We start from the raw sequence: 4894 nt of genomic DNA, 5'->3' as shown, positions 1-4894 counted from the left end.
AAGGGGGGCCCAGACCCCGTCTTTCGGTCTCCTCTGTACCTGGCTCCCTATTCCAGGCTCCTCTGTACCTGGCTCCCTATTCCAGTCTCCTGTGTATCTGGCTCCCTATTCCAGTCTCTTGTGTACCTGTCTGGGTTCCTGTTTCAGTCTGCCATCATTTCCCTTTCCATCTCTTCTAATCTGCAGGTAAAACGGCACTGACCCAACATTTTGTCAGAGAAGAATTCCCTCAACAGTACCAAAAGAGCGTATATAATAGTAAGTGCCGCTGGATGACAGAGAGCAGTAAGTACTATAGAGAATAGTAAGTACAATGCAACCATAGAGAGGAGTAAGCACTAGCTGCTGACCATGTAGAGAAGCAAGTGCCAAGCAACCATAGAGAGCACTAAGCGCCACCAAACCATAGAGAGGACTAAGCGCCACCAAAGCATAGAGAGGACTAAGCGCCAACAAACCATAGAGAGCACTAAGCGCCACCAAACCATAGAGAGGACTAAGCGCCACCAAAGCATAGAGAGGACTAAGCGCCACCAAACCATAGAGAGGACTAAGCGCCACCAAACCATAGAGAGCAGTAGGTACTAGCTGACTATAGAGAATAGACATTACCATCCAACTATAGAGAGCGGTATTTAAACATACGCGTGGATTCTGCACGTCTGCGGCTGATACTATAGATGGAAAGCGCGGAATCCGCCCAGAACATCGCCCAGCTTAGATATTTTGGCCCAACTTTGGATGTAGACATCACCAGCACACCTGGCACGTCAGGGCCTAATGAAGGGGACCCTGCGTGTCCCCGAAAAGTGCTTGATTTTATATGCGGCGCCATCCGCTGTCATTTCGAGCACCCGTTTAACCTCTTTGGGATTTCCGGTAAGGAGTTCTACAGGACTTGTATTTTCGTACCCCGCACCATTAAGTACAGCCAACCGTTGAGATCAGTAAGTACAAATAGACTATAGAGAGCGTACCATGTGACTATAGAGAGCAGTACATACCATGTGACTATAGAGAGCAGTACGTACCATGTGACTATAGAGAGCAGTACGTACCATGTGACTATAGAGAGGCGTACGTACCATGTGACTGTAGAGAGGCGTAGGTACCATGTGACTGTAGAGAGCAGTACGTAGCATGTGACTATAGAGAGCAGTACGTACCATGTGACTATAGAGAGCAGTACGTACCATGTGACTATAGAGAGGAGTACGTACCATGTGACTATAGAGAGCAGTACGTACCATGTGACTATAGAGAGGAGTACGTACCATGTGACTATAGAGAGGAGTACGTACCATGTGACTATAGAGAGGAGTACGTACCATGTGACTATAGAGAGGAGTACGTACCATGTGACTATAGAGAGCAGTACGTACCATGTGACTATAGAGAGGAGTACGTACCATGTGACTATAGAGAGGAGTACGTACCATGTGACTATAGAGAGGAGTACGTACCATGTGACTATAGAGAGGAGTACGTACCATGTGACTATAGAGAGGAGTACGTACCATGTGACTATAGAGAGGAGTACGTACCATGTGACTATAGAGAGGAGTACGTACCATGTGACTATAGAGAGGAGTACGTACCATGTGACTATAGAGAGGAGTACGTACCATGTGACTATAGAGAGGAGTACGTACCATGTGACTATAGAGAGGAGTACGTACCATGTGACTATAGAGAGGAGTACGTACCATGTGACTATAGAGAGGAGTACGTACCATGTGACTATAGAGAGGAGTACGTACCATGTGACTATAGAGAGGAGTACGTACCATGTGACTATAGAGAGGAGTACGTACCATGTGACTATAGAGAGGAGTACGTACCATGTGACTATAGAGAGGAGTACGTACCATGTGACTATAGAGAGCAGTACGTACCATGTGACTATAGAGAGCAGTACGTACCATGTGACTATAGAGAGGAGTACGTACCATGTGACTAGAGAGCAGTACGTACTGCGTGACTATAGAGAGGCGTACGTACCATGTGACTATAGAGAGGCGTACGTACCATGTGACTATAGAGAGGAGTACATACCATGTGACTATAGAGAGCAGTACGTACCATGTGACTATAGAGAGGAGTATGTACCATGTGACTATAGAGAGCAGTACGTACTGCGTGACTATAGAGAGGAGTACGTACCATGTGACTATAGAGAGGAGTACGTACCATGTGACTATAGAGAGGAGTACGTACCATGTGACTATAGAGAGCAGTACGTACCATGTGACTATAGAGAGCAGTACGTACCATGTGACTATAGAGAGGAGTACGTACCATGTGACTATAGAGAGCAGTACGTACCATGTGACTATAGAGAGGAGTACGTACCATGTGACTATAGAGAGCAGTACGTACCATGTGACTATAGAGAGGAGTACGTACCATGTGACTATAGAGAGCAGTACGTACCATGTGACTGTAGAGAGGAGTACGTACCATGTGACTATAGAGAGCAGTACGTACCATGTGACTGTAGAGAGGAGTACGTACCATGTGACTGTAGAGAGGAGTACGTACCATGTGACTATAGAGAGCAGTACGTACCATGTGACTATAGAGAGGCGTAGGTACCATGTGACTGTAGAGAGGAGTAGGTACCATGTGACTATAGAGAGCAGTACGTACCATGTGACTATAGAGAGGCGTAGGTACCATGTGACTAGAGAGGAGTACGTACCATGTGACTATAGAGATCAATTTGCTGCTGAATTATAATCTATTTCAATATATATAATCCAAATGTAAAGAAAGCTGCGGCGGGAGGCAAATATTGCCAGTGTGGAGTTCCTCAATGAGTCTTATGTGTCTGAATTGTATCCTTTCTATGGATGTCATTGAATGGCCAGAAATGATCATGTGATCCAAGTCAAAGCGGTGTGTTCTGAGCCACACCATTTCTGGTCAGTTTGGAGGAAGAATGCCATGGGACATACATGTAGGGGGCCATTATTCATGTCCCAGGGATAGTTGTGTGACTCTTATGACTTTTGAGTGATTTCTGAATGCCATGACCTTTGTATTTGTTGTAGGCATGTGAGTCAGAGCGGTAAAGCCCCCGTGACCCGGTTGCCAATGTTTGTAATAGAAAAAATGAAACCTGCCAGTGGAAAATCTTGTTCCTTGGCTGCCTGTTTGCTTTTGGATGGGACAGGTTGGCTCTTGAAATCTAAGGCTTGAGCTTCGTATGAAATGTTTATTAGCCCAGTTTCAGAAATGTAGCTATAAATGTTTATCCTGATGAGATTATAGTAATTTTATAATTAATAATGAGAATCGTTATCAACAATTGTCATCATCGATTAGTTGCTGCCGCTCTGCTCCTCCGTTCTCTTCCCCACTGGTGCTGGCTGCAGCAGTCTGTGTCCCTTTCTTTCCACGCTGCTCTCCCCGCCTGTATCGGCAGAGGGGACACAGACCACTGCAGCACGCATCAGCGGGGAGGAGAGACCGCTGTGACTATATTCCCCCGCTGCTGCCATGTTCTTTCTCTGACCCCCCGTGCCTCCGCTGCCGCTCCGTGCCTTCTCTACCACTCCCTGTGCCTCCGCTGCCGCTCCATTCCTCCTCTACATCTAGAGGCTGGGAGCCATACCCAGCCTGCTATTGGATTGTTTTAAATGCAATAGCAGGCTGGCTATTACACCCACCCACTGCCTGCTGTCAATCAGTAGAGGAGGACCTGATGGAGAACTTTCTCCTTCAGTTCCCTCCTCTCCTGATTGACAGCAGGCAGTGGACGGGTGCAATAGTCAGCCTGCTATTGGATAGGGATGCTCCGATACCGATACAAGCATCGGTATTGGCGGCGATACCGAGTATTTGCATGAGTACTCGTGCAAGTACTCCGATACAGAAACGAGTACCTGTGCCACGTCCGCCATCTTCAAGGACCCGAAACCGCCGCACACAGGACCTCCATAGCGTCTTCAAGGAAACAAGATGGCCGCAAACTCCTCCTCCAAGTCCTCAATCATCTGCTCCATTCTGACCTCTTCTCCCGCTGATTGGATGATTGACAGACTTCCTCACCAGTCAGGAGTGACTGGTGAGGAAGCCTGTCATCATCCAATCAGCGGGAGAAGAGGTCAGAATGGAGCAGATGACTAGGCTGTGACACGGAGTGGCTGAAGCAGACGGAGAAGACGACAGCAGGTTAGTACTGCAGCACCGCATGGGGGCTGGGCACAAAAATGCTGTTTAACTGCATATAATATTTTAAAAAAAGACATTAAATAAAGAAATAACTATCTAGATATTGCTAACTAAGGCTTGTATCCCCCTAGTGGTGAAAATAGATGAGCACATGTCCAGACTCCAGACCAGAACACAGTGTGGCACAGCAAATTTCCAATTCTGCATACCTGGCTTTATATTATAACAAAATGTAATAATAATAATATAAAGCCAGTTATACAGAATTGGATATAGCTGTGCCACACTATACCGTGTTCTTGAGTCTGGACATGTGCTCATCTATTTTCCCCACTATGGAGATACAAGCCTCAGTTAGCAATGGCATGATTTAATTATTCAATGTCTTTTTTTATATGATAAATGTTATCATATAAAAAAAAAAGACATTGAATAATGAAATTAACTGAATATTTAGATCATGCCATTGCTAACTAAGGCTTGTATCCCCCTAGTGGGGAAAATAGATGAGCACATCTCCAGACCAGAACACTATAGTGTGGCACAGCTATATCCAATTCTGCATACGTGGCTTTATTTAAAAAACATTTTTTTAATAATATAAAGCCAGTTATACAGAATTGGATATAGCTGTGCCACACTATACACTGTGTTCTGGAGTCTGGACACGTGCTCATCTATTTTCCCCACTAGGGGGATACAAGCCTTAGTTAGCAAT

This window comes from Nanorana parkeri, unplaced genomic scaffold, assembly GCF_000935625.1.
Source record: "Nanorana parkeri isolate BGI_ZX_2015 unplaced genomic scaffold, ASM93562v1 scaffold1424, whole genome shotgun sequence".
In the NCBI taxonomy this organism is placed as follows: Eukaryota; Metazoa; Chordata; class Amphibia; order Anura; family Dicroglossidae; genus Nanorana; species Nanorana parkeri.
Note: the sequence above shows the minus strand (reverse complement) of the source record.